The sequence below is a fragment of the Musca autumnalis genome, unplaced genomic scaffold, assembly GCF_047663935.1.
Source record: "Musca autumnalis isolate F117 unplaced genomic scaffold, ASM4766393v1 scaffold_4, whole genome shotgun sequence".
NCBI classification, from domain to species: Eukaryota; Metazoa; Arthropoda; class Insecta; order Diptera; family Muscidae; genus Musca; species Musca autumnalis.
Genome location: NW_027411977.1, coordinates 76,844,830 through 76,864,270, shown reverse-complemented (window position 1 = coordinate 76,864,270; position 19,441 = coordinate 76,844,830). Strand labels below are relative to the sequence as shown.

The 19,441-nt window shown below is 36.7% G+C and overlaps 1 protein-coding gene across 2 annotated transcripts in view; it reads left to right on the top strand.

Moving 5' to 3' along the window:
• Window positions 1-2,608: 2,608 nt before the first annotated feature.
• LOC141403615 (uncharacterized) overlaps window positions 2,609-19,441 on the top strand; it is a 622,248-nt gene continuing 605,415 nt past the window's right edge. For both annotated transcript variants that reach the window (XM_073986301.1, XM_073986300.1), the window contains exon 1: window positions 2,609-3,184. The gene's annotated coding sequence lies outside the window, so the exon portion shown is untranslated. The remainder of the gene's footprint in view (window positions 3,185-19,441) is intronic.

Here is a 19,441-nt window from a genome sequence, read left to right as displayed (position 1 = left end):
AGTTTTATACCCCTAAGGAAGACTACGTACCAAATTTCAACCATTTTGGTAGGATAATGAAGCTAAAATCTTTAAAATACCGAAAATCGAGAGGTACCGTTCCATGGGGGCTATATGAAGGTGTGCACCGATACAGACAAAATTCTGGGGGAAAGTTTTATACCCCTAAAGAAGACTACGTACCAAATTTTAGCCATTTTGGTAGGATAATGAAGCTAAAACCTTAAAACTACCCATAATCGGGAGGTACCGTTCTATGGGGGCTATATGAAGGTGTGGACCGATACCGACAAAATTCTGGGGGAAAGTTTTATACCCCTAAAGAAGACTACATACAAAATTTCAGCCATTTTGGTAGGATAATAAAGCTAAAACCTTAAAAATACCCAAAACCGGGAGGTACCGTTCTATGGGGGCTATATGAAGGTGTGGACCGATACCGACAAAATGCTGAGGGAAAGTTTTATACCCCTAAAGAAGACTACGTACCAAATTTCAGCCATTTTGATAGCATAATGAAGCTAAAACCTTAAAAATACCGAAAATCGGGAGGTACCGTTCTTTGGGGGCTATATGAAGGTGTTGACCGATACCGACAAAATTCTGGAGGAAAGTTTTATACCCCTAGGATAATGAAGCTAAAATCTTTAAAATACCGAAAATCGAGAGGTACCGTTCTATGGGGGCTATATGAAGGTGTGGACCGATACCGACAAAATTCTGGGGGAAAGTTTTATACCCATAAAGAAGACTACGTACCAAATTTCAGCCATTTTGGTAGGATAATGAAGCTAAAACCTTAAAAATACCCAAAATCGGGAGGTACCGTTCTATGGGGGCTATATGAAGGTGGGGACCGATACCGACAAAATTCTGGGGGAACGTTTTATACCCCTAAAGAAGACTACGTACCAAATTTCAGCCATTTTGGTAGGATAATGAAGCTAAAACCTTAAAAATACCCAAAATCGGGAGGTACCGTTCTATGGGGGCTATATCAAAACGTGGACCGATATATCCCATTTTCAATACCAACCATCCTGCAAGTAATAAAAACTTCTGTACCAAATTTTGACTCTCTATCTTTAAAATTGCGAGCTGTATCTTGATTTCAACAGACGGACAGACGGACATGGTCAAATCGACATAGAATTTTATGCTGATAAATAATATATATACTTTATAGGGTCTCCGGCGAATATTTCGATGTGTTACAAACGGAATGACAAATTTAATTATATCCTCCATATGGTAGAGGGTATAAAAATGCATATCGACGCCTCCAAACAATAGTATGCTAAGTCGACTTAGCATGTTTTCAAGTTCTTTGAAGTTCAAAAAAATTTCCAAACTTTGAGAGCTTCTCCTGCATAACTCACTTTTTAGACTTAGCATACTATTATTTGGAGGTGTCGATATAGAAATGTCTTCAATCGGTTGGCAATCTTATATAGGGATAAATCATAGTGTGGACCTTTGTTGATAATTGTTTTGTGACCACTGGGAGGGAACCTCAAATGTCGAATTGCAAATACTTCCGTCAAAAATTTTAGCCGAAATCCTCAAAATACGGAAAATCGGGTGGTACCGTTATATGAGGGCTATACCAAAACATGGACCTATGTTGACAGTTTTTTGGTGGAGATGTTTTGTTATCTCTTGACTGTCAAATTACAGTGTAGTTCAGTCAAAATACCGGAAATCGGGAGGGACCGTTATATGGGGGAGGTATGAAAACGTGGACCTATGTTGACGGTTTTTGGTGTTTTTTTTTTTTTTTTGTTTTGTGACCACTGGGAACCCCAAACGTGAAATTTCAAGTAGTTTGGTCAACAAATGTAGCTAAAATCCCCAAAATACCGAAAATCGGGAGGTACTGTTGTATGGGGGCTATACCAAAACGTGGACCGATATAGCCCATCTTCGAACTTGACCTGCCTATGGAAAAGAGAAAAAAATTAGCGCTCTAGCTCAAGTATTGTGAACGCCAGGGTGATTACAACAGACGCACATGACTAGATCGTCTTACAATTTTATACTGATCAAGAATATACATATATACTTTATATGGTGACGAATGATTAATATACCCTCCATACTATGGTAGAAGGCATAAAAAATTTGACATCCCTGGCACCCCCACTGCCGTGCAATATTTTCTTGTCATCAAATTGAATTTGCAACCTGTAGCGTGATTACAAGTTTTTTTGCGGATATGTAGACACACACATTAATTTTGGCACTCACGAATCAACTGTATAAACAACCCTATATGAATAGTTTTAATTTTTGACAAAATTTTTCTGTGGCCACGCGACACTGTGGACGACCACTGACACTAAGGGTTGCAAAGTTTGTTTAGAAAATTCGTAGCCCACTCCAGCAATCCTTTCAAACACAAGATGTGAAATGATAAACAAAGGAAATAATTGTGCGAAAATCTGTAAACAAAGCTGGTGAATGATAAAATGTGTGCAAAGAGAGCCAACGAAGGAGAGAGCATTTCACCAATAATGACGTAGCTTATATTCTTTCTCTCGAACTCAATTAGCAAAAGCGCAGGTTTATTTGTTCCACACAAAATTTCCCCCTATTTTTTACATAGTTTGGCAAAATGCTGGCCGTGTGAGATGAAAAACCACTGTAACATGAATTAAAAGATTTTTCAGATGTTCCGGAAGGCACTTAACACATATTGCAGAATCAGTTGAGTTTCGATGGTTAACGTGTCAACAGAGTAGCGAACGCGAACATGAACGCGCTAACGATACCAGTGAAATTAAAGAAGTGACAAAAAATGAAAGTAAAATTTTGTGAAAATAATATTTTGTGAGTGAAAAAAATAAAAAAAAATATTTAAAAAAATACTTGACAAATATTATCCAAGAAAACATCAAATTTTAAAATACATGAAAAAATAACAGATACCAAAAGAAAAATATTCTTCAATTGAAATTTTGTTATCCCCTCGCGAAAGAAAAGTGAAATTTGTTGCTAATGAAAGGCCAAAGAGAAGAGAATTAAACAAAAAAAGCAGAAGAAAACAAGTTGATATAGTGGCTTGAAAATCAATAAAAAGTGAAAGTGAATTTGCTGATGGATAAAAAGCAAAAGAAAAACAAAAATTGTCGGAATTTGCTTTCAACTGAAATTCATGGGATTAAATAAATAGCAAAATCAAAATGTAAGTTTAGCTGTATTTGTTGCCTGATATTGTTGGCCCTAAAATAAGGCTATGCAAGGCTTTAAAGCGAACGGTTGCATAATGTGGTGTTTGCTGTCTAAAGAATAAAACCAAAATACCCTCACCCTCCCCCCCTCAGTGGTAAAATTGTGAATGAGAATGTGTCTATCTGTGTATGATATGGAGAAAAAAATATGTGAATGTGGGTTTGTGGCTCTGGCTGTTTGCATGGTTGTGTGTTTTATCGTGTTTGTGTGAAAACAAAATAAGGCTAAGGACGTTTAGGTTATTATAACAACATTGTGTGTTTGCGAGTGAGCGTATGTGTGTGTGTGCGTTTATATTACACATTCGTGAATGAGTTTGTGTTATGGCTTTTATGTGTCAGCTTCGTCCTGTGTTGAGTGCCAATGGAACAGGAAATGCGAAACAAAACAAATTCCACTTACCCTTGCCGCTAATACGTCATTAAAGAGTAAGCACTTTTGCCAGCAGCAGCAGCAGCAACAACAATAATAAAAACCATTAACAACAACAATGATAATGATAAAAAATAAATTAGCAAGTGTAAGCATCTCCCCCCCTTCATTCTGCGAACAATTATGGACCCGAATACTATCTCAAGGCATTTACATTAACAGCATCGCTTTATGATACCACATAATAAGCTTAATTATACACTTCATATTTAACTATAGCAGATAGATTATACGTCAACGTACCTTGTATCTACAAGTGTATGCATGTATGTATGTATATTGTTACTTAGAAATGATTCATATATACACATACCTCTGTTATTACTGTGTGAAATTCCATGGAACAACAAACAGAAACACAGACAGTCATGCAAATATCTGACCTTGAGAAACTTTTTTTGCAACATTTCAATGCAATTAATTCTCTCCCTCTCTTTTCTACAGTTGATTCTCTCTTTCTGGTTAATGCATTATGCATTTTGTTGTCGTCATAGTCGTTCACGTCATGGCAAAACATAAAAAATGAACACTGGCAGATGTTTTTACCTTTAAAATTTATAACAATGCAGGACGAAGCCGAAAATTTGATACATATATGTATATGTATATACACACATACATATTTTTATACCCTCAGCCTTTAGGCTAAGGAGGGTATATACACTTTGATACGATGAAAATGTGCCTCATCGAAATAATGGTTTTAGACCCCAAGTATGTTTGGACGAAATGTGTTTCAGACAATTTGGAGTCGATCTAGCCATGTCCGTCCGTCTGTCTGTCTGTCTGTCCTGCTGGCTGGAGCGCACGATAACTCTCGAACGGATGAACCGATTCGGTTCAAATTTTGGCTTTCGTAATATTTTGCCCAAACTTAGTTTAAGTTCGAAGGTAAGCTACATCAGTCCACTCCTTCCGGTACCTCCCCCACACAAGTTCGAAAATGTTCGGAAAGTTTGTGCGCACGATAACTCTTGAAGGGACTGACCGATTTGGTCCATACTTTGTATAGCGTAAACTTTCTACCAGAGTAATGTGAGGTTCCAATATGGTCTCAATAGGTCCACTCCTTCGGGTACCTCCCACACAAAATTTCAGAAAAGTTCAGTTTAGGGTCATTTCTCGTATCGCTTTGATTTTTGTTTTAGCAACTTGTATTCACTGCCCTCCATACGATGGTACAAGTTTCATCAGGGGCAAATCCATACCTCCTGAGAAAATAGCCCGAAAGTTGCAAAAAACCCCTATGACACCGTGTGAGGTGGTTGGAGCCCAAGATAACTCTCGAACGGATCTGCCGATTCGCTCCAAAATACTATTAAGAAATGATATGGGAGAAGTTGTTGAAGACAATGCTGTTAAAACGAACACTTTCAATGACTATTTTCTGGATATTCCAAGAATGTTAAGAAGTAAAATACCATACAACGTTGGAGACCACTTTAACGATTTGCATAGCATAACACAATGTCCATCAAGATTTTGTTTATATTATGTCAATAGATCGGAGATTGATAGTTTAATAGCAAATATAGATCCTAGTAAAAGTCCTGGTCATGACAGAATTTCCGGCAAAGTGTTGATTGCTTCGAAGGACTATATTAGTGAGCACTTAACATCAATATTCAATAGTATGATAGACACATCAATTTATCCGGAGATTCTTAAAATATCTAAGATAACTCCTATTCCTAAGTCTGGGAATGCAAGCAAAGTTTGTGATTTCCGTCCAATAGCGTTACTATCATTATTTGATAAAATATATGAAAAAATAATATATCAACAGTTGTCGAACTTTTTGGAGGAGACGGGACAGATGTATGCAAGACAATATGGATTTAAAAAAAGAAGCGGCACTCAAGAAGCAATAGTAAATGTGGTAAACTTAATATGTGAGGGACTGGATTCGAATTTTGGTGGTGTCGGTGCAGTGTTCTACGATCTATCAAGAGCGTTTGATTTGGTCGATCATCAGATTCTGCTATCCAAGCTAACACTTTATGGAATTCAAGGGAACGCGCTAAAACTAATAGCGAGTTATATTGCGAACAGAAAACAATATGTAGAAATCAACGGCATTAAAAGTGATATTGGTATTGTGGAGCATGGAGTACCGCAGGGCAGCGTATTGGGTCCCTTGTTATTCACAATTTATATAAATGACATATCTAATTTAGATCTATATGGAAAACTAATTATGTACGCAGACGATATTGCACTTCTGTATCCATATAATCACGAACTAGTGCTAAAATGTCAAATGGAGCATGATGCTAATCTTATCATGGAGTACTGTCGATTGAACAAACTTATAGTTAACTCTAATAAGACGAAAATTATAAGGTTTCGACCCCGCTGTTCACAACATGACGCAACATTTAATATAACAATTGCCGATACGATTATTTATGAGAGTCTATCTCTTAAGTATTTGGGAATATATATGCAACATAATCTAACATGGAATCTGCATATTGATGAGTTAAAAAATAAGATTGCTCCTGCTGTAGGAATTCTACATAAATTCAGACAAAAATTTGATACCAGAACCAAACTTTTATTATACAATGCATTAATACAAAGTCATCTAAACTACATGGCACTGGTCTATGCTCATAGGAAAACTGCGCAATTGAAATCGCTCCAAAGAGTACAGAACAAAGCTCTTAAAATTGTTTACAATTTGCCAAGGCTTTACCCAACTTTGCATTTATATAGCAATGTAACCAAAAACATATTGCCATTGTATGGTACTTATAAATTACAACTGATAACATATATATATAAAGCAATTAATAATATTGGCCCACGTTCCATTCATTTTGACGTCAATCAAACTATGATCAACACCAGGAATAGAGCAAATCTAAGAGTAAAAAGATGCAGACTGGAAACATCGAAACAAAGAATAGAGCACAGTGGGTGCATAGAATTTAACCATATACCCGACAACATTAAAAATCTTTCAAGAATTTCTTCATTTAAACGAGAAATAAAGTTATACTTGTTAAGAAATATCGAAATACTTCTGATGTAAATTTTTCTTATTTCCTTAAATTTTCATACCAGTTTCATGTGAATTGTTTCCATATTCAAAATTTTAAATGAGATAATACAGAATCCGTTCTTTATGAATTTTTGTACTTTTAGTAAGCCCCTATAAAGCTTCAAGGCGCTGGGGCAACAAATAACTTTTGTAATGAATTAAAACTGAAATAAATGAATTCAAAAAAAAAAAAAAAAAAAAATATGGTCTTATTAATATTTTGTCCAAACATAGTTTAAGTTTGAAGATAAGCCAGATCGGTCCACTCCTGCAGGTACCTCCCCCACAAAAGTTCAAAAATGTTCGGAAAAATTGTTCGTACGGTAACTCTTGAAGGGAGTGGCCGAATTGGTCTACACTTTACACATCCTAATATATCTACCAGATATAGATCAGGTTTAAATATGGACTATATTTGTCCACTCCATCCGGTACCTCCCACACCAAATTTGGGACAAGTTCACTTTAAGACCTAATACCGAATCACTTTGATTTTTGGTGAATCAACTTGCTTTGGCTCCCTCAATTACGATGGCAAAAGTTTTTTTAGGGGCAAGTCCATATTTCTTGAGCAAACAGCCCGAAGAGTGTAAAAACCCCCTATTGCACCATATGTTGTGCCCATTCCTTTTAGTATCTCCTCCGCAAAACTTTTGATCTTTAATCCTAATCAACATTTTTGTCTGTTCAAACGACCAAAATTTTTAAAACCCACAAAATACATACGTATTTTGGGAAAAAAATGTTTCAATATACACAGGCTGAGGGTATATCTCTGTCGGCAAAGCCGACTGATACTTTTTTACTTGTTTTAATTCAATTTAGCAAACTTTAAATTCCTCAAAACTTTGACAAAAGTTCGCAAATGCACTCGACTTAGTCATAACTTTGACAAAAGTTCGCAAATGCACTCGACTTAGTCATAACTTTGCACATTATAATATTTGTAGTAAATTTAAAATTTAACTTTTTCCTAGACCCTAGAATGTTTCGAATTTCAAAAATCAGGTATTACAAGTGACCCTGATTAAAAAGTTATTACTTTGTTGTTTGGTAAACTATACTGGGAAAACTATACCAGCAAGTTATCAAACCGAATTTTTTTAGACCATCAATCTTTCTGACTTCGTTAAAAATATTTACGGACGTTAAAAATACATACTTTTAATACTTCGATTTAAAATTTTAGCAAAATCTTCACAAATATACGAAGTCGGGATTTACCCTCAATAATTTTTGACACATTTAAAATAGTAAATAGTGATGGTTAAGTGGCTTAACCTCCAAATTATATCTAATACGATCAGAAAATATAAATAAATCCTTGAAGGTATTTCAGACTTTGGAAGGTATCGTTATAGGGGAGCTATAAAAAACTACCAGGACTGAACACGGGGACTGTATCACCGATTTCTAATTCGTCGATAGAGAACATGATAAAACTGAGGAAACAGAAATTAGGTGAAAATATTAAGATTACATCTTTTCTTGTTTTGGAAAATACGTAAATACTTGGGTGGGCGATTTGAACACCTTATTGGGCCCTTCGCGTTTCTAATTCCTGGGATTTCTGATTCATGGGATTCTAGTCAAAATCGGAAGGCTCGATTTTTCACCCTATACATATGATCTATCGGACTTCTTTGCTCAGTACAATCCCAGGAACCAGAAACGCGAAGGGCCCAATAAGGTGTTTTTCCTCCCACACATATCGCCCCGGCTTAATGTATACACTTTCATACGGGCAAAACACGTCTCATCGAAATAATGGTTTTATTTCACAAGTATGTTTGGACGAAACCCGTTTCAGACAATTTGGAGTCGATTTAGCAATGTCCATCCGTCTGGCTGTAGCGCACTATAACTCTCGAACGGATGACACGGTGCTCTTGAAGCAACTTTAAATGGAAGTTGCTTACACCAAGGAAGTTTTTGCGGATTCTAAAAATACAATGTTCATAACTAAGAAAAATCAAAAAAATAAAAACAGAAAATCCCCGGAGCGCTTTTTAAATAAATCGAGTTGGCATTTTTAAGGGTTTTTTAGGTTGTCACGATTTTCTACAAAATCGGTAGGCCCCTATCCACACGAAATTTCGTACCGATCCAATCAAAACTGCGACTTGTAGCGTGACTAAATGGTTTAGGTCGACATGGATGGACGGACACACTTACCCAGATCAACTCAGTTTGTTGAGACATTAATATTGATATACATATATAAAATTGGTCTATGACCATAATTTCGATCTGTTACAAAATTTTGAGTCAAAACCAAATTATTATACCCTTCCCAAATCTGTAGTGCTGTTGGATATTAAAATAAAATTCTCAGAAGAAATGAGTCAGAAGTTTTGAAAAAATATTGACAAATATTTGGTGGGCAATATTTTTAACAATTTAACATAGCTGAAGCCAAGGTTTACCCTTCTAAAACTCGCGAGTTGTGTTTGTATGATTTAAAAATTAAATGCTTTTGGATAAAATGAAATGTTATTGGATTTGGAGAAAAATATTGGCCAAAAAGTTAATTTGCGTGGTAGCTGTGGCTATGTTAAAAAATGGGTAAAAATGGGTTTCAGACAACGTCTTTTCTTGTTTTCTCTCGATTTGTATTTAAACCACAATTTTCATGATTTTCCTCTCAAAGTAAGAGTAGAAGCCAACTAAATTAGGATCCTTTCACCAATGAATAACTTTTCAACATTTTATCTCCGTCTACCATTAAATGATGCTGACATTTAGAAGCCAGATTTTAGGTGTTTTTTTTTGCAATTTCCTTCTAGCTTCATTCCGCAAACAGGTTTTTAAAAATATCATGTATAGGATTGTAGAACTCACGATACTGAGTTATTTAATATAAGTGCATTGAATGTAGTCTACACAGCTTCTCAGAAATCTGTATCCAAATACAGAAATTTTGTGCGATTTTTATACCCTACACCACCCTGTGGTAAGGAGTATTATGTCTTTGTGCATTTGTACGAAATAGATCCATAGTTCCTTTTGGGGATATACATAGAATCACTTTCTGAGTAGATTTATGCATGTCCGTCCGTCTGCCCGTCTGTCCATGTATTTTTGTTCGCAACGTACAGGTCGCATTTTTTGTCCGATTCAGCTGAAAATTGGGGATTATAATTTTTTTATCCATAGGAAGAACGCTATTGCTTTTGGTGAAAATCGGTTCAAATTTGGATATAGCTCTCATATATTTTCGGCCGATTTGACGTATTTGCTGCACCAAACACGCTATAAAGGTCCGATTTGGTATGTGTGACTGAATTCTGTCTAGAAATAAGTATGCCAAATTATATCGAAATCGGTTCAGATTTGGATATAGCTCCCATATATATTTTCGGCCGATTTGACGTATTTGCTGTACCAAACACACTATATATGTACGTCCGATTTTGATGAAATTTGGATTGTGTGACTGAACTCGGTCTAGAAATAAGTGTGCCAAATTATATCCAAATCGGTTAAGATTTGGATATATCTCCCATATACATATATTTTCGCCCGATTTCACGTATTTGCTGCACGATACACCCTATATCTGTCCAATTTTTATGAAATTTGGAATGTGTGACGCAATTTTGTCTAGTAATAAGTGTACCATATTATATAGAAATCAGTTCAAATTGATATATATCTCCTATATATATTTTACATATTCACAGTGGTGTAGGGTATCATATAGTCTGCCCTGCCAGACTATGCTTCTTTCCTTACTGGTTTGAAATCATATATTTTGGGCCTAATTATACCCTCAGCATTTATGCTAACGAGGGTATATACATTTTCATACGGCAAAATGTGCCTCATCGAAATAATGGTTTTAGACCCCAAGTAAGTTTGGACGAAATGTGTTTCAGACAATTTGGAGTCGATTGAGCAATGTCCGCCCGTCCGTCTGTCTGTCTGGGTGGCTGGAGCGCACGATAACTCTCGAACGGATCTACCGATTTGATCCAAAATTTGGCTTTCGTAATATTTTGTCCAAACTTAGCTTAAGTTCGAAGATGGGCTATATCGGTCCATTCCTTCCGGTACCTCCCCCACAAAAGTTAGAAAATGTTCGGAAAATTTGTGCGCACGATAACTCTTGTAGGAAGTAACCAGTTTGATCCATACTTTGCACATCCTGAAATTTCTACCAGACTTAGATGCGGTTCCAAAATAGACTGAATCGGTCCACTCCTTCGTGTACCTCCCACACAAAATTTCGGATAAGTTCAGATTAGGACCTGCTCTCGAATCGCTTTGATTTTTGTTGAAGCGATTTGCATTCGCTACCTCCATTATGACGGTAAAAGTTTTGTCAGGGACAATTCCATATTTCTTAGGAAAACAGCCCGAAAGGTGTAAAAAATCCATATGTCACCATATGTGGCTGTGGGAGAGCACGATAACTCTCGAACTGTTCAACAGATTTGGTCCAACATTTGGTCTTCGTCATATTATATCCAAACTTAGTTTCATGGGGCAATACCGGTCCACAACTTCCGGTACTTCTCCCCAATATTTAAAAATGTCACTAAAATGCTAGAACGATACCACTTGAATGGGGCAACTAACTTGGTCTAAAATTTGGATCTCCTAATATTTTGCTAAAATTTAGTTTAACTTCTAAAATGTCCCATATCGGTCCTCCCTAAGGGTATTTCCACCACAAAGGTTCCACTTTTGTGTCTTAGTGCAGTTAATTCCTAATCCACATTTTTGTCGGAAAGTTCAAATGTCCAAAAAGGGCCACAAAATTCTGAAGAGACCTTAAATACATTCAATCTTTCCGTAGGTGAAAGTTCCACTTCACATTGGCTGCTGGTATATATCTGTCGGCAAAGCCGACTGACACTTTTTTACTTGTTTTTATACCCTCCACCATAAAAAGGTAGGGTATAATTAAATTTGTCATTCCGTTTGTAACACATTGAAATTTTCACCGGGGACCCTATAAAGTATATATATATTCTTGACCAGGATAAAATTCCAAGTCGATATAACCATGTCCGTCCGTCCGTCGGTTGAAATCAAGATACAGCTCGCAATTTCATAGATAGAGATTTGTAATTTGGTATAGAAGTTTATATTTCTCCTAGGATGTTTGGTATTGCAAATGGGCTATATCGGTCCACGTTTGGATATAGCCCCCCGATTTTTGGTATTTTTAAGGTTTTAGTTTCATTATCACACCGAAATGGCTAAAATTTGGTATTTAGTCTTCCTTGGGGGTATACAACTTTCCCCCAGAGTTTTGTTTGTATAGGTAAACGCCTTCATACAGCCCCCATAGAAACGTACCTCCCGATTTTCGGCGTTTTGAAGGTTGTGGTCTCAATATTCCACAGAAATAGCGGAAATTTGATATTTAGTCTTCACTTGGGGTATAAAACGTTTCCCCAGAATTTTGTTGGTATAGGTCCACGCCTTCATATAGCCCCCATAGAACGGGACCTCCCGATTCTCGGTATTTTGAAGGTTGTGGTCTCAACATTCCCCCGAAAAGGTTAAAATAGTGTATTTAGTCTTCGCTGGGGGTATAAAACAGTCCATATGAAATTTCTTGGTATAGGTCCACGACTTCATATAGCCCCCATAGAACGGTACCTCCTGACTTTCGGTATTTTGAAGGTTGTGGCCTCATTATTCCACCAAAATGGCTAAAATTTGGTATTAAGTCTTCCCTTGTGATATAAAACTTTACCCCAAAATTTTGTCAGTATTAGTCCACGTCTTCGTATAGCCCCCATAGAACGGTACCTCCCGCTTTTCGCTGTTTTGAAATCGATTTTCGCTTTTTCGAAATCGCTAAAAATTGGTAGTTAGACTTCGCTGGGGGTATAAAACTTTCCATATAAAACTTGTCGGTATAGGTCCACGCCTTCATATAGCCCCCATAGAACGGTACCTCCCGATTTTCGGTATTTTGAAGGTTGTGGCCTCATTATTCCTCCGAAATGGCTAAAATTCGGTATTTAGTCTTCGCTGGGGGTATACAAGGTTTCCCCAGAATTTTGTTGGTATAGGTCCAAGCCTTCATATAGCCCCCATAGAACGGTACCTCCCGATTTTCGGTGTTTTGAAGGTTGTGGCCTCAATATTCCTCCGAAATCGCTAAAAGTTAGTATTTAGGTTTCGCTGGGGGTATAAAACTTTCCATATAAAGCTTGGCGGTATGGGTCCACGCCTTTATATGGCCCTCATAGAACGGTACCTGCCGATTTTCGGTATTTTGAAGGTTGTTGCCTCATTATTCCTCCAAATTGTCTGAAATTTGGTGTTTAGTCATGTTTGGGGATATAAAACTTCCCATATGAAATTTGTGGGTATAGGTCAACGAATTTGTATAGCCCCCATAGAACGGTATCTCCCGATTTTCGATATTTTGAAGATTGTGGCCTCAATATTCCTCCCAAATGGCTAAAATTCGGTATTTAGTCTTCGCTGGGGGTATACAACGTTTCCCCAGAATTTTGTTGGTATAGGTCCACGCCCCCATAGAACGGTACCTCCCGATTTTCCGTGTTTTGAAGGTTGTGGCCTCAATATTCCTCCGAAATCGCTAAAATTTGGTATTTAGGTTTCGCTGGGGGTATAAAACTTTCCATATAAAGCTTGGCGGTATGTGTCCACGCCTTTATATGGCCCCATAGAACGGTACCGATTTTCGGTATTTTGAAGGTTGTTGCCTCATTATTCCTCCAAATTGTCTGAAATTTGGTGGTTAGTTTGCATTTGGTATAGGTCGGTATAGGTCCACGCCTTTATATAGCCCCCATAGAACGGTACCGCCCGACCGTTGTGACGTCAATATCCCACCGAAATGACTGAATTTCGTTATTTAGTATTCCAGGGGGTTATAAAGTATTCCTAAACAGAATTGTTAGTATAGGTCCTCGCCTTCCTGTACCACCCATAGAAGCATACCTCTTGATTTGTGGTATTTTTTAGGTCTTAGCCACATTATCTTACCGAAATATCGGAAATTTGTTAATTACACTGTACAACACAAAAAATAATTACAAGATAATTCTACCAGATTATGAAAGAAGACCGAAAAAAATAAGTCGGGAAGTAACCTAAATAGGCGTGTCAAGTTCCGCCCATTTCTACAGGATCGAGCACACATAATATTCTGAAAGAATTTGCTATGAAAAACATCAATAAAATATATATTGTGACCGCAGATAACGAAAATGTGAATAAAAACGGTAGAATATGGTCCTAAATCATATATATAAAGCGAAAGCTTCTGGAGATGTTAAATATTATTGCTACAAATACTTTTGTTCAGATACTCATAATGAAATTTGATTTGGAACATTTCTTCTTTTCACACTATCCCCAAAAAGTGAAGTATTTTAGGAGATTTTGACTAAGTATGGAATAAATTTTAATTAAGAGTCTAAAAGTTTAACAAATAATTTCTACCTAATTTTCAACGTCATTTTCTTAACAAAGTATTTTACTTAGATATCTAGTTTGTTCTGGGACTTACAGTGAAATTTTGTGTAGAACATTTCATCTTTTAACATCTTTCGTCTGAAACTAAATTTCATGTTACTTTCAAGCATCAACTCGAAAAAAGAACAAAACAATTTTATTCAAAAAATATTTGGGTGTTTTGTTGGCAAACTTGATGTATATATTTTCTTGATATATATTGTAAATACATATTCTATTTATTCTGCGACTTATATTGAAATTTGATGGAGAACATTTTTGTATTTGACGTCTTCTATCTAGAAAGAAGTTTTGTGGAACAAAACTTAAAAAACTCAGATAAAGTACAACATTAACCCTAAAACGTGATTTTACTTTTGGCAGATTCCTGGCGTTTAGGTACGATTTAGAGTTTTGGTGTATTCGGGGGCCTATAGTAAAATTTTATGACAAATAATTTTGTAGAATATTTTGATCTGATACAATCTCATTTTAAAGGAGTTTTTAAACGTTTTTGAAAAAATTTACCAAAAAGACCCCTTTAGTGACTCGCATGAGGGTTAAAATATTTCATAAAAAGATACCTAGCATTGTTTTCAGTAATATTGTCAGACACTTTATATCTAAAATGCAAGGATTCCAAGGAATCAGATGTCGAATATTTCAAAACCTGTAGAAATGGGCGGAACTTGCCACGCCTATTTAGATTACTTCCCGACGTAAACTTTCAAAACGCCGATACACGTGTCTTCTTTTTTTCGGTCTTCTTTCATAATCTGTGCGGGGTTTCTTGTAATTTAAAGAAAAGTTCAATTTTGTTGTACAGTGTTAATCTTCTTTGAGTCTAACAATTTTCCGCAGGAATTTGTCGGTATAGATCCACGAAATTTGGTAATTAGTCTTCTTAAGAAACGAAATGAAACAAATTGTTCCATTTTAGGAGAGTGTAACAATTTCGGCCCGGCCGAACTTAACGCCGTTCTTACTTTTTACAATTTTCATCCGATTTCCTCGTGCTTGATTGCAGATTTTAGATTTTTACATTCCGGATGTCGTCAAAATCCATCTATTAAAACGCGAGATACGAGCATTTTCAAGGTAGGAAAATAACCTAAAATTGTTTCACTTTTGTATTGCACTATGCAACACGAAGATTATTAAACATATTCTGACACAGCAGCGTGATAGAAAACCAAAAATAGGAAGACATGTGTCCCAGCGATTTTTCCTATCACTTCAACTTTCGCAGTTATGGGCCCACAAAGGCCTGAGGCATTGATGTCAAATGGGATCATTTTGTGGGGCTCATATCATCTAAATCACCGAGAATTTGGGTTTACTCGTGGAAGCAAAGTTGTAGCTCTCGTCTTAAAGAATAATAATTGTGAACACATAAAATCCATTTAACCTCATCTTCAAGTCAAAATCGTCAAGGTAAAATTTCCCCTATAATGCGTTCTCGGATTTTAGGCTACATACATCAAACCGAGCAGAATTGAAGCAAAACATCATCTGCAGAAATGTACCTTAGGTCTCAATAAACAACTTTCTGGAACAAACGAACTCTATAGAAAGCCATTAAGAATGACCAAAATAGAAATACAATTGCGATTTTTATCCTCTTTTATCAGTTTCTGCTCCATAGATACTAAACCGTTGAAAATTCAAGAAAAGAATTAACCACATTAGTGTAGCGAAAATATCAGTAAACAACTTTCTGAAACATACGAACTGTCTATGAACGCTCCTTATTGGCGAAAATAGCGAACAACTTTTGAAAATATTCGATTTTTATACTTATTTTCTGATTCTGGTCCTTTATCCTTTTCTTTGAAATGGAATATGAAATAATTGACAATATTCGTGATATGTATGTATATTTCAAAGTTATATTTCTGCCAAAAAGAAAACAATATGATAATATTCTCATGAATACAAATGCTCATCAAAACAAATCCGAAAATATATCAGGAAAACACCATGAATAAATATACGTATGTACGTTTAAAGGCGATTGTAACTGCAAATAACAAAAATCTGTTTTGCCTATTTACCACCACAAACAGTTCAAGGTATTCCAATGGCTTATTTATTTTGTTTCATTTTTTTTTTTGCTGTGTTGTAAAAACTTGCCTTTTGAGGTCAGAGAAAAAGTTCATTTACTGCCTTAATAATTTATGCCACAAAACAACTTTGGTTGTCGGTTATAGGAATTATAGCTGAACTTTGTGGCAAGGAGTGAATGTCGTTGGTGTTGCTGTTTGCTCGACATTACCTTGTGCTGACTTTCCATCGTCATCATCATCATTAGTGTTTTTTTACTCTTTTTTGTTGGCTTTGCTGACACCTGACAGCTAAAATGATGTATTGGGAGTATCAACTGGGGGCAAGGTTATTTTCTTTTTCGCTTTTGTATTTATTTACGATATTACATTTGTTACTTTTGTCATGTTTTTAATTCGCATTTTCCCTTTTTTCACACGTAAATATATAATGCTAACCGGAATGTGTGTGTATGAGGGATTTTTTGTCTGCGGTTTGCAGTGAAATACGTCAACACTTTAATTATTATTTTTCACAAAGAATATAAGTATACTTCTCCATAGCTGCGCAAACAAATTGGCAAAAATGCAGTAATATTTTTTTTTCAATTGAGTTGACATTTCTTTGTCGACCAAGCCAATTATTGATGAATATTAAATAGCGTGCCATGATCATTGTTGATGTTTGCATTTTTGCAAAATTGTCTTTTTGTTGTTCACAAAGGCTGCGAAATAAGCTCGATACATATACATGTCATTCATTGCATGCCAAACGTTGCCAATACTTTTTTACTCGATTTGGTAAATGAATAATTTGTTTGAATGAATAAATATACTGGTTCGAAAAAAAAAGAGTTTTCAAAACTCATAATTCTTGTTAGCGTTTTTCTTGTTTTTTGTGGGAATAGTCATATTTTCCTAATGTATGACCAGCATACCAATTATACAAAACTCTTTGAAATATTTTATAATAAGAATATACAAGTGCTTGTTTTGCTTTTATATAGACAACATCTAAAAAAGAATCAGTCAGCTTTGTGAACAACTAAAACTAAACTAAATCATGCTATGATTGCACAAAAAACAATGGCAGAAATGGTGGACCTTTATGTCCTTAGAACAAATCGCCAATTATAAAAGTTGATTTCGTTGGTAACAAAGGAAGTTTGTAAAGTTTCCAGCGTAATTTTTTGATTTTTTTCTCCCCGACAGAAAATCAAAATTTTTCGCTAATGGGCATAAGTTCACAAAATTACAACATAATTCTCGAAGGGAATGCCCAATTTGACCCAGACATTGTACATCCTAAAAGTTCCTCTAGACTTACATCAAATTCGAAGGTGGATTTTATCGATGCACTCTTCGGATATTTCCCCCACATAAGCTAAAATACTTACTTACTTAGCTGGCCCATTACAGAACATTTGTTCCATAAATCTAGCTAAGAAAAGATCTCCAACTCTCTCTGTTTACTGCTTCGCTTTCTGGAATACCGCGCCTTTTCATCTCTTGGCCTGCCAATTCTGCGTGCATCGCCATGTAGCCCGAATTTATACGCCTTTTTAACGAGTTCATCATCGCTCGTTCGTATGATATGGCCTAGCCAACGCTATCGTTGCATATCGCTACGTTTATCTATACTTATGTCGTTGTGTAGCAGATACAGTTCTTAGTTCATACGACGTCGATATTCACCGTCAACGCAGATTGGTCCATAGATCTTTCGAAGAATTTTTCTCCCAAACACACCAAGCACTGCCTTGTCTGCTTGCGCAAGTACCCCGGCTTCTGAACCATACATCATTTACAAAACACTGAGTAAAGCGTTGTTTTTGTTTGACGAGTTGTGGCTTTGTTTTTAAAGTGCTTACTCAGCCCGAAGTAGCATATGTTGACCAACACTATTCTTCTTCGTATTTCACAACTGATGTTGTTGGTTGTGTATACGGCGGTGCTGAGGTAGACGAAGTCTTTCACTACCTAAAAATTATAGGAACCAACGTCAACAGTTGGCCCGATGTCTATGGAGGCACTGCGCGACGACACCATTAACTTTGTCTTCTCGCCTTTTACCGCCAGACCCACTATAGCAGATTCTCCTCCGACCTTCATAAAGGTATCGGTTACTTCTTTTACTGAGCGTCCCATGATGTCTATATCATCAGCATAAGCAGATAACATGTGGCTATTGGTGTAGATTGTGCCACTTCTTTTGACGTCTGCCTCTCGTATAACCTTTTCCAGCAGAATGTTGAAAAGGTCACACGAGAGGCCATCACCTTGTCTGAAACCTCAATTGGAACCAAACTCTTTGGAGAGGTTCTTTCCTATTTTAACTGAGGACCTCGTGTCAGTTAAAGTCATTTTACAAAGCCGGATGAGCTTTGCGGGGATACCAAATTCAGACATGGCTTGGAATACCTTTGAACGCAGCGGGCTGTCGAAGGCTGCTTTATAATCGACAAAAATGTGGTAGGTGTCGATCTGCATCTCTTGGGTCTTCTCCAGGATTTGCCGCAGGGTAAATATCTGGCCAATAGTGGATTTGTTAGGTTTAAAGCCGCATTGGTATGGCCCAATTATTTCATTGACCATAGGCTTTAGTCGTTCGCACATAATCCCTGACACTATCCTGTAGGCAATAGGGAGAAGACTTATGCCCCTATAGTTAGAGCATACAGTCTTATCTCCTTTCTTGTGGACAAGGTACAGTATGCTCAGGTTCCAATCGTCGGGTACTCGTTCTTTCTGCCAGACGGTGCTAACTAGCTGATGAATACACCTTATCAGCGTGTCGCCTCCGGTTTTGAACAGCTCGGCTGGTAAGCCATGGGCTCCTGCTGCCTTATTATTCTTCAGCCGACTTATTGCTGTCTTCATCTCATCTTGGCCGGGTGGAATACATTCAATACCATCTTCTGGGATTGGATCTGTGGTATCATCGTCGACTTCGCTACTATTGGATACCAACAGTTTGGAAAAATGCTCTTTCATATCCTTAGCACACTATCTGTATCAGTTACCAGATTACCTTGCTGGTCTCTACAGGAGGATGTGCCAGTTCCAAAGCCATAAGTTTGATGTTTCACTCTTTGGTAGAATTTTCGGACTTCATTCTGTCTCCTGTACATTTCGGTTTGTTCAAACTCCCGCTTTTCCATCTCTTTCCTTTTTCCTGCGGAAAAGACGTTTCTCCTCTCTCCTTTTGTCCCGATACCTCACTCGTGCGCTACGTGTTGCT